The 16,767-nt window shown below is 44.2% G+C and overlaps 1 long non-coding RNA gene across 1 annotated transcript; it reads left to right on the forward strand.

Moving 5' to 3' along the window:
• Nucleotides 1-550: 550 nt before the first annotated feature.
• LOC128083995 (uncharacterized) lies at nucleotides 551-16,014 on the forward strand. The gene is made up of 3 exons (XR_008208294.1): nucleotides 551-2,594; nucleotides 11,056-12,212; nucleotides 15,879-16,014. It is a non-coding gene; the product is annotated as an uncharacterized LOC128083995 (long non-coding RNA).
• The last annotated feature ends 753 nt before the right edge of the window (nucleotides 16,015-16,767 follow it).

Consider the following 16,767-nt stretch of genomic DNA (forward strand, 5'->3'; position numbering starts at 1 on the left):
CTTTTCAGAGCAACATTGTGTTTTATCTGTTTAGAATCTGACTTGGCACGATCCAAGCGATGTAAAGGAAGTGCTTGACAGAGCAAGGCATATTGGTGCTGCAATGCAAGCCTGTGTCTGCAATGCAGCACACGCTGCAGGTCTCCCTGTGTGAAGAAAGGCAAACCTATGCTCTCTAGAAGCATTTAAAAATGCCAGCCATAACTTCATGGAGCTTCTCTGTCTAGCAGGCACACAGGTACTCAGCTGAATACCTGGATCTGACAGCCCCAGTCTACCATGGCTATGCTGTGTTCCCTTTTACTGCTGCTACCAGCTCTTATTCTTTGCTTCAGATCTGTGAGTAGCAACAACAAGCTGACCTGAGGGGAGCTGGACTGCGTTTTTGTATGCAGCTTGCAGCACCACATGTGCAGAATGCTCCCAGTGCAAGGGGGTGGGGATCAGAGATGTTCTCCCAGAGAGAGGGGAGAATTGTGTTCTGAATCTGATATAAATGAAGCAAAGGAATGTCCATTACCCTGATAATGCAGGTAGAGTAGTAACTTTGCAGGTATCCAGATCCTGTGTAACAAATGAAGCCCCCTCCCTTCTCTGCAGTCTGGGCAGAAGCCCGTCTTCAGATGCAGAATCCAGCACTGTTCCTGTTAAACTTCATGCAGTGGTCATTGCCCAGCTTTCTGATTTGTCTAGATCTCTCTGTGAGGCCTCTCCATCCTTCTGAAATTCAACAGGTCCTCCCAGTTTAGTGTCATCTGCAAACTTGCTTAGTTTGCAGGACTTCTAGTCCTACATCCAAGTCATTTATGAAAACATCAAAGTGAACTGACCCTAAAATGGAATCCCACAGAACCTCATCAGTGACCACTTGCTATCCTGATGTAGCCTCATCTAATATGGGCCCTTTGGGCCTGACCCATCAGCCAATTGCTCACCTATCCATTATGTTCCTGTCTACCAATATGCTGAACATTTTGTCCAGGTTACTGTAAGAACTGTAAGAAATGCTATTGAAAGCTTTGCTGAAATCCAAAAGGATTACATCAACTGACTTCCCTTGGTCAGCTAGGTGAGTAACCTCATCATGAAAGGAGATTAAGTTCATTAAACAGAACATTCCCTTCATGAAAGACCAACATGGTGGGAACATGTCGGTAGTAGGAATGTTGTTCTCTGGTCCTTCAACTGGGCTGTGTCTGAAGGTGAAAGATGCTAAGAGGTGAGGATCCGGCTCTGGCAGTGGGAGCAAAGCTGCAGGAGGGGACCAGGCCTCCCTGGAGCTCACCTTCTCCAGCTCCGAGCACACAGCTCACACTTAGGAGAAAGACCTCTGAGCTGAAAGTCTGGAGAGAGGAGAGGATTTCTTCATTGTTCTCAGATTGTGAAGGTGAGAGGCAACAGAGGTGATAAGGGACCTGCTACTGGCAGGGCAGCAAGGAGCTCTTGCTGTAGGACAAGGGGAACTGGTTTCACACTAAAGAAGAGAAGATTTAGATTGAATATATGGAATAAGTGTTTTACAATAACAGTGGTGAGGCACTGGCAAGGGTTGCCCAGAGAAGTGGTGGATGATGGGCTGGAGACATCACTGGAGACATTCAAGGTCAGGCTGAACAAGACTTTGAGCACCTTGATCTAGCTGTAGACATCCCTGTTCTTTGTAAAAGGGTTGGGATAAATGGTCTTTAAGGGTCCTTTCCAAGCTTTTTAACTCAAACAATTCTGTGATTCTATGATAATTTATCCAATAGCATTTGTGGGGGTTAAGAGGTTGTGGAACTTGGTCAAGATTGTCAGGGTCAGTTTACGAGCTCTAAGGAGACTTAAACAAGTAACTTTGGCATGTAGAAATATAAGCATCTTTTGCAGATGTACCCTCATCCTGCAGGATCTGTATGTCTTTCTGTAATGAGGCCTTGCCAATTAACCTGAACACACGCTCTCTTTTCAAGGGTCACTTGCTTGTAGGAAGATATTATTCAGAAAACCAAGGAACGGTGTCATTTTCATGAAAACTCAGCAAAGCAGTTATGTCATGGAATGGCTGGAGGAATTTATCTTCTTTTCCCATGTGTGACTATAATTTTTTTGGTAATACATCAGGTAAGAAGGAAAAGGTACAGTAGAGCTGAGCTCATGCAACTATGAAGCAGATTCTTGCTCCAGTTGGGGCTAGGAGTCCGGAAATCCATATGCTCTGGGTGGCACTACGGGCAGGATTCCCTCTTGGGGTTGATAAAAGACAACATATGTTGATACTGGAGCATGCTGAAGTGTTGGCTGCGATTCAACCAGAAGCAAAGGAGTTTGTTTCTTTCCCTCTTGTTTCCCAGGTATGGTAAGGGAGCAGCACTTTTCATGAAAGAGCTTAATGCACATCTGAATGTCAGCCTCCTCTCCTCTTGGCACAAACGCGGTTTCCATCCTAGAGCTTCCTTGAGATCCAATTAGCATCAAATGGTAAATAATCTCCAATAGCTTGGTGTGTCTGCCTGACTTCAGCACTGGGACCATGCTGCTAAATTCTGCAGATCTGCAAGAAAGCTGGAGTCAATAACTAAGAGGGCTTTCTCTTGATTAACAGCCTGCGACCTGTAAGTCAACACCTATTTAATTTTATTTTATTATGTCTTCTATGGCTCTGTTTAAACAAGAGAAGCAGCTGAGTACTGACAGCCGATTCATGACAGGCTCTTGTGTATGTGTGTGAATAGGAAAGCTTTTGGCTTTATGTTGGATATATTTCATTTTCTTCTTCAGAAATGCACCTGTTAATGAGGAGCTTTTGGGAATTGAACAGCCAGCTGTCAAGCTGCTGGGATGTCTTACATATCAGTCCTGTCACACAAAAACCCTGTACAATGAGCTGAGCTCTGCTATTAGCAGTTGTAGAGAGTGTGGACACGTTGACAACTGCTGATTGCAGTGACACTGGATTAGGCTTGAAAATCTTCTCCCAGGCAATATCCAGCCAGTATAGAAATGCCTAGGGGCACTGGGGCCAGCCTGACCCTGGGACAAGCAGAAGAGCTGTTCCACTGCAGTGGAGCTCAGGAGCAGGGATTTGAAAAAATCTGCATGAGGCTGTGAATAAGAATAGAGGATAACTCTGAATGCTGATCTAAGGCAGAAGTCAGAGATTAGGTGCAAAAAGCAGAGGGGAAGTCTTGGGAAATGGACCTGGGTGGGAACACCTTGGGGTAGCTGGGGAGCAGAGGGGGAAAGGTTGCAGAGATGCTGTGTGTGTTCAGTGTGTATGTTGGGCATGTTCCACACTCAGGCACTGTGGGAGAGCACCCAGGTTGGTAAGGGCATGCTTGTCTTGTTGTCATGCCGGGGTCCTGGATCTCAAGGAGCAGCTCAGTCTCACTAGAGGGAAAGTAGTGGAGGACACAAGCACCACTGCGTCGCTGTCGGATAGGTCCACGTGGTAACACAGTTGTCTTCTTGGAAACTGTGGTTCCGCTTCCCTTCTCTATCAGCTAAACAGACCCATATACACATGACATGTAAGCATCTCTTCCTCCTGCAAAACAAAACACAGAAAATCCAGGATCTTCCTGAGAATGGTAATGGGGAACCTTCATGCCATCTCACTGTTTTTCCATTGCAGCAGTGGGTGTTGTTCCCTTATGGATGATTTCTACGCATCCCACAATAACAGTGTAAGAATGAGTGTTCTTTAGGGAAGTAAAGGGCTGATAACAAAGCATATTTTTGAGGCTCATTTGTAGTTCACGTGGCCTTTTGTGTCCTAGTACTTGCCAAATGGGAGCTACATAATTTCTCTGAGCTAGAGCATTTTGTTCTGGACAAAATGAAGAGTTCTCTTGAATCCACTGAGCAGTGAGGATAAGCTGTCTCCTACTCAGCTCTCCCAGTTGAAAGCCTGAGCCAGATTCATTGGAAGTCATCATCCAGTGAATGGTTTATGAGCAGAGTGGGTGGAGGTCACTCAATGTCTCAGAGTAGTCCAGGGGAAGATGTAAGACCATTTGTGCAGCCTTTCTTTGGTTTTGGGTAATGTTTGATTTTTCAAGCACATGTGCATACTGGAACCTCTTTCAAAGCACCTTTTACAAGTTGTTGCACTGCTACTGCTACCCAGCTAACCGTTGTCATTTTAAACCAGTATTCTTTTTTCTCCAGTAGTTGCATGAGGTTTTCAGAGTGGACAGATTCAAAGGTAACTTGTGGGAAACGTAATTCAAAATTCCCCAGCTTTTTAGATATTTAACTATATATATATTTATACTGTATTTTAGCAATGTTATGTTGAAAGAATCCATGCAGAGTATGAAGCTGGAGTTATCAGTCTGGAAATAGTCCAGGACAGCCTGGGCTGTGCTGTGTGAGTGCATACCTCTGCTTGGTTCGCTACATTGGTCACAGTGCAGTGCCCACAGGTAGAAATGCAGTTATAAGATGTGAGAGTGCTTTTACACCAGGACAACTGATTTTGGTTGAGTGACCCATATACACCTGGGTGTACTTTTAGGCTTGCTAACCTCGTCTGCTCTTCATGGGCTGTTTCACATGAATTACTCTCCATGGGCAAAGCAGGGAGCTCAGAACTGCAGCAAGGCTTCCAGCCAAAGCCTCGGCGCATCAGCGGGAAGAACATTGGTGGATTTGGGATGAAGCCTGATGGCTGTAGAACTTAATGGCAGGCAGCTCTCCAACAAGATCTTCCCCAGCCTGATGTCCTCATTTAGTGTGTGGTCATCTCTGATCTATTTGCATTGCTGAGCTGCTCTGTTACTGTGCCTGAGCTCTGTTCCCTTCACTTATGGCTTCACATTACTGTTGCTATTTGAGCTTGGCAAGTTCCTGCCTCCATCATTAAAAAGAAAGAGAAATTTCTTTTCCTGCTTCTTAAACTTCTGTACTACTGCATTTTATGCTGTGCACATACAAATGGTAATAAATTCAGTCATTTTTGGTTTAAATGTAATCCCTTAGTAATTGCCATCTACTTTTTTTTTATGGGTAGCAATACCTTAGCTTTACAAATGCAAGAGCTGGAGTTTTCTGGCAGTGTCCTAGGGAAGCTTTACTTAATGAAAGTAAAAATTCATTGGGAAGGCTTAAATTAGATGACTGCAGAGAACTCTCTCTTTTTCACAGATCATGGCAGAATCTATTCCTCAAGAAACCCACCAGAATCCTCACAGGGATGCAGGGGCTGTAGGGCAGAGGAATCTCTTCTCCTTCTGGAGGTCTATGGGGTGGACTACTTGAAAAGTACAGCTGGAATGAGGCTCAGGTCCCAAAAAGCCAAGCCCGGTGGCTATTTCAGCTTTATCAACAAGCAGTGGCTCTGCTTGAACCCATGACCTTCCCCTTCCATTCCAGAGCTGGGGGAGTTCTGTAGAGCTGCCAATGGCCTCGGGAGTGGGCTGGTACTGATTTACACACTCCTGGTTCACACTCGCCATGGCACTGTGAACAGCAGTTATTAATGTCATCTTTCTTTCCTCTGGCAGTTTTCTTTTTCATCTTTTTATCTATCCACACTGTGAATAATAACACCCCCCAAATCTCTCTGACACACGCATGTACAAAGCACAGAGCAGCTTTTTGATAGTCACATTGAGCAAACTTCCAAGAGAGACTCTGGGTAATTTCCATCTCCATTTCCCCATCAGATCATTAAAACGAGGCAAGTAAAACATCTCAGAATAAAAGTGGCAGGCACGAAAGAAGGCTTTTAAATATTAGTAGCTTTAAAATTAACGTTTGATATAATTTCATGCTGACTTTTGATTACCAACACCTTTTACAAAGATCAGCTATAAGATCTGAATTTTTTATTGTGCATTCCCAGGGAAGTAAAACTCAGCTATTACCACTGCAGTTTGACCTCTGTACCCTTAGCAAAGTGCTGTTCCTTAGTTGCCATATGCTACCAAAAGGGCTATGATTTTAATTACCAGTCAATAAACCACCTTCACGTTTTTCATGGTAATAGACTTTAAAGGAGTTATTTTTCCTCACTAGTTATATAGCAGCTCTTAAAATGCTATTTGTTGGGTATAGACTGAGGTCACCAAAAGTCAAAGAGGTGTCATTTGCCAACCTCATTCCCATTGCCTGGGGTTTTCTGGGACTGTCAATTTTTCCATGCCAAAGCACAGAGACAGCACTATCAGTTTAGCATTCCAACCTTATGTGTCTGTGCATGCACGATATTGCAGGTATGGTCTCTTCTGCTGGCAGGAGGGCTTCCTGCGGGGTCCCTACTTTTATTGCTGCCTCTGGCTGTGTCCAGGAAGCCATAAAGTGTAGGAGAATGTGGGAAATGGGGAAGTTAAATGCAGGAAGATTCAGCACTGAGGACATGCTGTTTCACAGAGAGGGACAAATCCTTTTGTCTCCACAAGTTACCTTGCAGGAGATGGGGGGCTGGCACACCTGAAAACTTGTGCAAGCCTGGACTCAGCTTTTTCCTGCAAGAGCAGATTGCAAGGATTCCTACAGACGTGGGCAAGTCGATTGCTGCTGGAGGTGCAGAAGTGAGTATTATTCCATGCTCACGGCAGGCTGCGGGGAAACGAAATGGCCATGAATAAAAACATCAGCATCTGGCCCAGGAGACTCCCTTGCAGCTAGAAGGCTGACAGCAGGGAAGCCCAGGGGGATGGCAGTTGTTAGTTTGACTCATCGATCGTGGCACACAGCTGATCTAAATTCAGCTATGGTGTAAAGCCCTGGGCGAAGGAAGTGTGAGGGCCAGGAATGTTTTCTAGAAAAGCAAGCACCATCATTCACCATTCAGTTAGCACTGAGAAAGTGCACGGGATGTATGTGGGCTGATGGTGCTGAGAGAGCTTTGCCAGAACAGGGAGGATATGCAGCACCCTGGTCCTCAAACAGTGGCACAAATGGTGACAAAAATTCCAGGCTGCCTCCTCCAATTGATTCATCTGTGTGAGGTCCTGGTCCTGCTGTAGGCTCTGATCTGGGTCAGCACACTGCACATATGAGGCCACCTAGAGGACAGGAGCTCTATCCTGAATGTAACACTAATGCTGGTGAGCAGCTGTGATGTGGTCCCTCCTGACAAACCTTGCACCCCATGAACCTGCAGTAAGACTCCCACTGTGCCACTTTTGTAGAGTTATTAAAGCAGAGCACAGGGAGGGGAAAAATGTTTGAACCCTCCAGGTGCTGACAGCTGCCCCAAGCACCTCTCTGGGGTTCTTGTTGTCCATGGCCTGTGCTGAGGTTAAGGTAACTTTGCTAGAAGGGCATGCTTGCTAACCCACAGCCAGCCAGGGGTTGTGAGGCTGGCTTGCTTTTAGTTGTCTTGAAATGGTTGTTACCCTTGGGAACGAGGGCAGGAGGGAGAAAAAGACTGTTCTCTGCTCATCACCTTGTGTCTGTGTAACAGAGGCAGCCGGTGCCCAGCAGGTTGAGAGCCAGCACTTCTGCCTTTGCTCAGCCTCTTGGATCCCAGATTGTACAACATCTTGCACCAGCCTCCAGGAAAGGGGACTCCAGCCAAAATCATGCTATGAGACACATATATTGTGCTACAGGGAAAAAGTGGAGCATCCTGGGAATATCTGCATATCATCTGAATATCTGCTGCATCATATTGTCTCATTGACTGTGGGACTGTGAACTCTATTTCTGGTGGCCGATGGCACCAAAACATGCTTTGGCTTTCTGCAGGTGATAGCCTTCCATGCTGTGTGTATCCCAGTTGGCTCAGAGGTAACATCCCAGGCACAAAGACCATGTAGAAAGAGCAAGAAGTGAGATGGTGCAAGCGTATGTGCCCAGGCACTCTTTAGTACTATTTGATTTCTAATGTCTCCAATATGGTTTTTGACCAAGATCAACCTAGCAGTTTTCTCAGTCATGGCTTTGTAGTTATCACAGATCTCTGATAATTCCCAACAAGCAACTTGGATAAGAGTTTGAGGGCATGTAGTAGCAAATAGTAAGTATCAAGTAGTAAGCAGTGCTACTGGGACTATTGGATATCAGAGAATGAGTCTGGCCTCCTCAGTCTGTTGTAGGTATAGATGTAACCCGGATTACCCAGAAATGTGATATATAATGATATGTGGCTATCTCAGCTTTTAGGGATATAGAGTAGTGGGCATGGTGGTGATGGGTCCATGACTGGACATGATGATACTAGTGGCCTTTTCTAACCTTAATGACTCTATGATTCTATGACAGCCTAGGAGTGGCCTAGATATGTTCTTTCCTGTAATGTAATTGTAAATGGATTTTGCTTCTAAAACACCATGACATTGATTTCCTACAAAGTGACAGTCTTGTCTCATTATCTTGATTCATTTGTTATCTGTTGGATTTTAATAGCAAAGATCTGAAATCTGATGATTAACCCCCACCCCCAAAAGAAAAAAAGTTCAGAGCCATGTTACATCTTAACAGGAGCTTCAAAAAGAAGCATGACAGCTGTGTTTGGGAAGAAATTCACACTATTGGAAGTCTGATGGCAGGGAGTCTCAAAACAAAAGGAAGACATTGAAGGATGAGAGAGACAGAAATCTTGGATAGTAGAGGCAAACAGGCAGATACAGTCCCCCTGACAGGAAAAGTCATACAAACTCTACGCATCCAAATACATTTGACACGCAGAATCATAGAATTGTTTAAGTTGGAAGGGACCCTTAAAGGTTGTCTAGTCCAACTCCCCTGCAGTGAACAGGGACACCTACAGCTGCTGCTTCTGAATTTCTGGGTTGGAGCACAAGTGCCTACTGCTAAATCCAGAAGAAGGAAGGAGTGAGTACAGAATGTGCACAGAAAATATCAGGTGTAGGAAAAAGATCTTTGAAATGGGCAGGGATTCTGGGGTAAGGCTTGTCTGTTGTGTTATGAGATTTGTAATGCAGACTTATTACCTGGGTCCTTCGGGCTCCCTGAAATGTGGCAGGTAAAAAATGACATGCTTGCTATGATCCCTCAGGATGCCAGCTGAGCTGCTTCATCAGAGTGATGCTGCTGGTTGAACAAGCCACATTAGCTCAAGATTGACTGGCCCATTTGCAGCATGAAAGATCAGCACCATTAGCAACAGTGAAGGTCTATGCTCCCTGGGGTTACTGCTGGACTGGGGGTGTCAGGCAGCTGCCTGTGTAGCTGTGGTGGTGAGGAGCCCACTCTCCTGCAGCTGGACATTATGCTGTCTCCTGATCAGTCTAAACTTCTTTGTCACAGCATTTCCCTCATTGGCTCCGTGGCTGGGTGCACATAAGGATTGTTCATTTTGGAATCATTTGCTGGCAGCAGTACAGTCCTGGTCCAGAGTGGATGTTGCTTGCATGGAGCAGCAGTGAGCTGGGAGCAGAGAGCTGCCCAGAATTTCCTTGGGAGCAGTGAGTCTCCATCATGGTAGCCTCAATGCAGTGCCGGCACTGTGCTCAGTGTTAGGACCCAAAGGGTAACCAGGACAAGGAGGTTATGGGACTGATTAGTGATAGGCGCAATCACAGCTTTCCTGTACATTGCATTGCCCACAGGGCTGGAGCTTAAACCCTTGGGAAGTGACTTCTCTTGGCTGGTGGATGGTGAGACAGCACTGGCCTGATGTCACCTCTTTCATAATGTGTAAATATCAGGCAGACCCTTCAGGCTGTGGTGGTGGCGAGGCTCAAGTTGACAAAAGTCTAAATTTGCTGAGGAGGAGGTCCAGGCAGTGAGCCAAAAACTGTGCCCTGCTATGGGGTTGGGCTCCCTGGGAAGAGCTCTTGGTTCGGAGCACCAGAGTTGACAGGCCTAGCAGAACAGTCCCAGAGGCTGAATGTGTCTCACGAGAAGCTTCTGGGCTCATGCCAAATGCGCTTGAAGTGTTTTTACTAACTTGGTCCTGGAATAGGAAAGGTTATGTGCAGGAGAACCAATGTGCACAATGTGCGGAGAGAATTTATAACTAAATGAAAAGCCTGTGTTTGGAGTTGTGCTTAATTGGTTTTTGAGACCCAGAAAGCCACACAGTGTCCTTAGGCTGTGCTTGCTTTTATTTAAGTGGGAAAGTTTTCGGAATCCCTGGGAGAGAGAGAGCTCATGTGACAGCAGATGAAAAATGGGAGGCCTGAAGCAGTGGCCTTATGTTAACTTCAAGCTGGAAGAGACTCAAATTCGGTGCAAAGGCTTCTTTGAGGAATGATGGAGACAACCTTGCTACCATGCACTAAGAGAGGCATGTGGGTTTTTCAGGTCAGAAGAAAATCTGTGTGGTACTCTGCTAGTAATGACAACAGTCATATTTGCTGGGCTGTGTTGTGTTTTACTGCTGGGGACTGCAGATAGATTGAAAGAATGGACAACGGAAGATATGGTTTCTCTTTTTCAGCATTCCAGGCAATTTTGAGATAAATGAATGATGTTCCTAACTGATCTTCAGTCTTTTAAGAGCCACATCTGACCATCTGTCTCCAATTAGTTCCCCCAGCCCTGCAGTCTTCTCTCTTTGAAGTTCACACACTTTTCTTTTTGGTACAATAATAATAAAGAATATACTTCAAATACTTCAAAGTATTACCAAAGTTTCATTCTGCCTGTTAAAAGCACTGTAATTCCACCCCTCTGGGAAGAGATGGGGCAAGATAAGTGAGGTGAAATTTTCTTGGGGTTTCATTCACTGAAGAACCATTATTTTTATTTCTGAACTATTTGACTGTTGTGGCAGTGATAGGATGAGAGGGAACTGCCTCAAGTTGTGCCGGGGGAAGTTCAGGTTGGATATTAGGAAACATTTCTTCTCGGGCAGAGTGGTGAGGCACTGGGCTGCTGCCTGGGAAGATGGTGGAGGCACTGTCTCTGGAGGTGTTTAAGAACTGCAGAGATGTGGCACTGAGGGGTATGGTTAGTAGGCATGGGGGGGGGGGAGTTGATGGTTGGACATGATGATCTTACAGGCCTCTTCCTACCTTAATGGTTCTGTGATTCTATGATTCTAGGCAAGGCACGCAGATTAGGATTCGAGAGAATTGTGTTCACTTTCATCTCTGTAGAGCAACTCCTACCTTGAGAGTGCATGTACTTCATATGGTTTCTTTCTCTTGTTCCTAGTCATGTCCTGAGCCACAAACGGACTATGCAAACTCTGTACTCCCTCCTGGCAGTTTGGTCACATGTTCTTAAGGCCAGCTCCAATACAGTGCAGCTGAGGAATGGAAGAAAGCAGATGTCACTGCTGTTTTCGAGAAGAGCACAAAGAAAGATCAGAGGAACTACAGGTTCATCAGCCTCATCTTGATGTCTATGAAGCGATTAATCCTGGAAACCACTTATAGACACATGGTGGACATGAAGACTATCAGGAGTAGCCAGGAATTTACTTGAATACACTGTTGTTTTATCTGAAATCCTCTGGAAAGTTAGAGTTACTATAACATGCTTTATGCACAATGGGAAGTATGCATAAGGCCAAGGGACAAAATAACAAAGAGCAACCTTTGAATAACACCTTTGACCCTCTAGACTCGTATTAACATCTGCTAGGCAAGGAATACACTCTCAGAAATATCACAGAAAACACCACCAAAAGTGACTTCCAAAAACTTATGTAGAACTGTAGGTGTTTAATTTCTGTAGCTAATAGACAATATTGTTTGCACATGGCATAGTTATTAAAAATAAGTTATTCAGGCCTCACCTTTGTATTGTGTAACAACATTTTTAGATAGATCAAATTAATTGAACATGTACATCATTTGCAGAACACCATGTGATATGCCTAGGTCTGGTTAGTTAATGTGTCCCCCAGAGTCTTCTTTTTCAGCAGGTACAGTTTTGTTTAATTTTTCTCCCTTTCTGAGCAGAGAGAAGTTGAAGAGAAGAAAAAGCCTATGAATAAGGGAAGAAAATATTTACATTTGTACATGCTATATATCTGGGGAGAAGCTAAGAATGGCTTTCTGTGTACAGCCGTTCAGTTAGGCAAATAGCCAGAAATTAGTGCTGATGGCTCACAGAAACACAGAAGGTACCTCTGAAGACCATCTACGTCAATCCCCCAAACAGGGTCAGGTAGAGCAATCACAGCTTCATGTATTAATGCTTATTTCTCATATAAAAGGCAACTCCTCACCTTTGCTGCCCCAACCAATTCCACATGAAAAGCCTACATCCATCCACTGCAGCCCTCCAGCGTGGGAGCTACAAGCATACACCTCCCAGAGGCAAGAAGATCATCTCTCTTGTTCCAGCTTCCACGAGAGGCCCAGGTCTGTAGCTCTGAATCCTTTCTCAGGAGCACTTGCAGTGGTTGGTGTTGGGCTGTGCCCTTCTATGTGTCACCACCATTGCCGAGTACACATTTCTTGGCTTTTTTCTGTGTATCCTTCTGTGCAAGCTTGTGCATGTCTGCAGCTTCTGCTGCAGCAAGAAGACCAATTTTTAGTGTGCTGTGTGCAAACACCACTTGATGGAGGTGAAAAACCTTTCTTATTCCTAACCGCAGGAGCGAGGAATTCACTTATGGAGGAAGACTGCAAAACACACATTATTTCTCCTCCAACCTCCTGCTGATTATATCCATCTCTCAGTATTGTGCTTCACCATCTTTTTGTCACTTCCTTTTAAATGTAGCTGATAATGGCCCAAGACTAAAATGTTAGCTGGCATGCAAGGCCTTGGCCATAACTCATCAGGCCAAATGCTGCATGGCCCTAGCTCTATCACTTGTGATGTTCTGACTGTAGAGGGGCAGAGGCCTGGGTAGACTTCCTTCTCTCAGAATATTTGGCTTCCACAAGTGTTGCACGCTTGCAGACACCTGTGCAAAAATGCGGATGACTGCTAAATCTGACCTGAACTTTGATAATGAAAAAAGTGGTTCCATTTGAGCTGTCTTCAGAAAGGAGGGGCCATTCTGGCTATAAATAGGGTCATTCTTGGCTGTGGGGGTGTTGAAGTAACTCAATTGTTTGTTTGAGAGGTGTGCAAGTAAGAGCATATTTCTTCTGTGTGTGAACATAGATCCTGACGGGTCTTGTGGTTATTTCTCAGGTATTGCAACTTAAACAGTAAAAAAGTTGCTCTTTGGAGGGTTGGACTAGATGATCTCCAGATACCCCTTCTAACTTCTGTGAAGTTCTTTACTGTGCAGTGCTGGTGGAATGAGTGAAAGCCCCTATGCAAAGGCCAGGTTGGATGGAGGTATGGGAGCGGAGGGCACTGAAAATCACACCAAGCTGTGTTGTCTGCTGGGGTGAGTGGGGAGAAAGGCAGAAGGCTGCCAGGGAAAGAACTTGGCTGGGAGGGGAGATGATAGGTGGGGTAGGAAGAATCTTTCTGAAAGTAATGAGAGGAGGAAACCAACAGCACTGTGAATGGATGGAAAAACAGATTTGGAATTCACAAACAAAGAGGTTTTGTGGTTTTTTTTTTCTCTGATTTGTGTTTCTAAGAAATAAGATGTTGAGAGATGCTCTGCGTAAATAGATTAACATCCAAGGAAATCTGGCTTATGAGTTTGCTTGTTCCTGCTAACATAACAGCTTGAAAGACTCCAAAGATCTCTCTGCTAAGAAAGTCAATAATATCATGCTGGGAATAGCTTCTAGTCAGCTGGGGCTTAATGTAACATGGCATGTGTAAGATTTCAGAGCTTGATGCCATCTGCTCACAGAGATCATCAGATTGCTGGAAAGATGTCAACAAACAGGCTTGAGAAGCTAATGCAAATGAGGAGGGAAACAGCAAGCTCCAAGGTGTAGGAAAATGATGATTTTTTAGTGTGACTGTTGCGTTCATGAGATTGGTTAGTCTGTTTTTTAATCTGCTTCCCACTGCCTCCAGAGAAGTGCCTGCTAAAGGAGAGACGTGAGTCTCTGAGCTAAACTGAGAGAATATGGCAATAAGAATAGCAGATGAATCAGAAGAAGGAAAAAAAAACACAAAAAAATCAACAAATGTTTCACATAGTATTTGGAGACCTCTCCTGGGGAGCCTCAGAGAATTAGTGTTAGTGAGGGGGAAAGAAGCTAACAGGCATTGTAACCAGTAGCTATGAGGTCTCTTTAATGTCGTTTCCCAAATAATTTATGAGGTACCAAGGTTTTTTCTCTTTAAAAAAAATAAAATAATAAAAAAAATTGAACCCCAGATGGTAACCCGGAATAGGAACCTTCTTTGATCCCAGAGTCAAAATAATTGTACTTTGAAAAATGTTTTGAGTATAACGTTAATTCTGGCCTTCCCATGAAACGTGACATGAACACGTTTAAAATAGATATTTATGCCAAAAACCATTTCCATTATCAACTGAAAAGATTTGGGTGTTTTGTTACGGTTAAGATGTTTAAAATTTACAATCTCTCCTATGGTGCTGTTCTCATGTGATAAAGGATGTGCTTCCTACAGGCTGAACAGATTTCTTTCCTTTGTATAGGAAGTAAAACTTTGCTGTTTTGCAATAACTGAGCTTGAATACTTATAAAATGCTTACTGTATATTCACAAGTGTTTAAGTACCTTAAATTGTTGCTCACTAAAGAGCATTTTTCCATAAATCTCTGTCCTACTTCTACTTGTAACAAGTGAATAGTGGAATATTCATGACAATAGGGCTTGCTAACATTAATCAGCTTGTGGATGTCAGCTTATTGCCCCTACCAACTGTCTGAAGGGTAATTCTATGGATGATGGAGAAAAATTGTTCAGTCCATGCCAAACAACACAAAAATGTGCAGTGGTTGCAGACAACAGTGTCTGCAGATTGAGGTGTGGGAGATCTAGAGCTGATGTCTTTCCTGGGAGAGAAGTGCTGCTCTAGGGCAGGTCACTGGGGGCATGTGTATGGTTCTCTATCTCCATAATACCTCAGATGCATTATCTCTACCTTGTGACACTGGAGAATGTTATTTGCAATGATGCAAACATATACCAAGCCTAGACTTACCTTTCCTCATCTGCTCCTTGGTGAGTCCTACAGGGAGAATTTATGCCCAGTGTTCTCTAGCAGTCAGAGACAGCAGAGTTTTGCATGAGTCTTAAAGCTGGGTCTCCAGATAAGTCCCACTGATTTCTACTGTTTTAGCCCCCAGGAAAACATCACAGAAAAACACACCTGTCTATCATCTCCTTATAGCTCATTATGTCTTCCTCCATCATAATTTTGGCAAGTTTCTCTAATGTGTGGCTGTCCTTGGAAGCCAACAAGTGGAACAAAAACAGATGAACATGAGGCTATAGTGGGGGTTTTGCTTGATACTAATGGGCTCCAGATCATTGTAACAGTAATGTCACTTGGCAGTTCACCAAAGGCAGGTCTTGCTTGTTGTAGCTTGTTGCTCTGTTTCACTCCAAAGGCCTTTTTTTTTTTTTCCTCCAGTACTCAGTATGATGTGTCCTAAGAGAAATTCATAAGGTTACTTTAAGGATTAGCCATCAGATTCAGCTGTTTCAGAGTACAGGCCTGGAAGTGGAAAAAACTTGATTTATGCTCTCAGTGCCTGAGAGTAGCTTGGTTATTTCTGAACTGTGAAGAGAACTTTTCCTTGGGAATCCAAAGAAATGTATGTTTTTGTGAGAGGAACAAATGTACTATATTCTCTGCTGACTCTTAGAATCACAGAATCATTCGAGTTGGAAGGGACCCTTAAAGATCGCCTAGTCCAATTCTAATTCCAATCCAATTCCTAGTCCCTGCCGTGTACAGGAACACCTACAACTCCATCAGGTGCTCAGAGCCCTGTCCAGCCTGACCTTGAGTGTCTCCAGGGACTTGATTTATTTTGATGAAGTACTCTTGTTATGTGCACACACTGCTGAATGGCTGAGATTTTCCCTGAGGTTCATTAGTGTATCCTACCGCTAATGTCCTTGGGATGGTGTGAGAGAGAACTTTTGTGAAGGTGTTAATTGTTACTCTGTTATTCTCTTCTGCAGCTCAGTATCTGGTCACACATTGTATTATCAAAGCTATAATTACTCAAAAATCCCCTTACACTGCTCTTTTCCACTTACCACAAATTTGCTAAGAAGACCACAGTGCAGAAGTGGAAAGTACCTGAAATGTGCCGTGGGGTGTAAGGAAAAATTACTTATTTATTTGTTCATTTAATTAATTAATTAATTAATTAATGTGGCTACAAAAGGCAGTCCAACCTTGCTTTGCTGTGTTGGTACTGCACATTAACTGGCACCTTTCTGCTGGCAAATGCTTTGCTCTGAGGTCTTCTTCACCCATCTCCCTTCGAAGGACTAGGCCTGTTCAGAGCCTGTTGCAGTTAACTTTCCACCGTAGCTAATTGGATTTTTCACATTACACAATAGCATTTTAATTCCAGAGCTCAGAGATATGGTAGTGCGGATTCCGATTCTGACAAGAGAAATTGTCTCTGAGCATGTGCTGAAAGCCTTTCTCCTGTTATGTGTCATCTAATCCCATTAAGTGAGGCAAGCAGGCACTCTTCCCAGTGAGTGAGTGAAGCAACATGCTTTGGAGCAAGCCAAGAAGAGTCACCTTCCCACGTTAGTTTTGTGTTTGGGACAGCCTTTGCTTTTGGGAAGTGAGGTGAGGAGACATTTCTAGCACTGTTATGTCCTGGGCTGGATTGCAGACTGAACCCTTTGGGCAAACGGGGAAGGGAAAGACTTGAAGACCTCCTCTGAGCCTTCTTCAAGCGGGCTGCAAAATAAAGAACCAGATCAATGGGCACTTTGGTAAACATTGTGTAGGGTTGGGCATTTGGCTGCTCTGAGCCTTGAGCAGCCAAACAAGGAGACATGGCAGTGCTCTGGAGGTTCTGCCTAGGGCTGCACGCTGGGCTTGTGT

The sequence above is a fragment of the Tympanuchus pallidicinctus genome, unplaced genomic scaffold (assembly GCF_026119805.1).
Source record: "Tympanuchus pallidicinctus isolate F22 unplaced genomic scaffold, pur_lepc_1.0 scaffold1, whole genome shotgun sequence".
Taxonomy (NCBI): domain Eukaryota; kingdom Metazoa; phylum Chordata; class Aves; order Galliformes; family Phasianidae; genus Tympanuchus; species Tympanuchus pallidicinctus.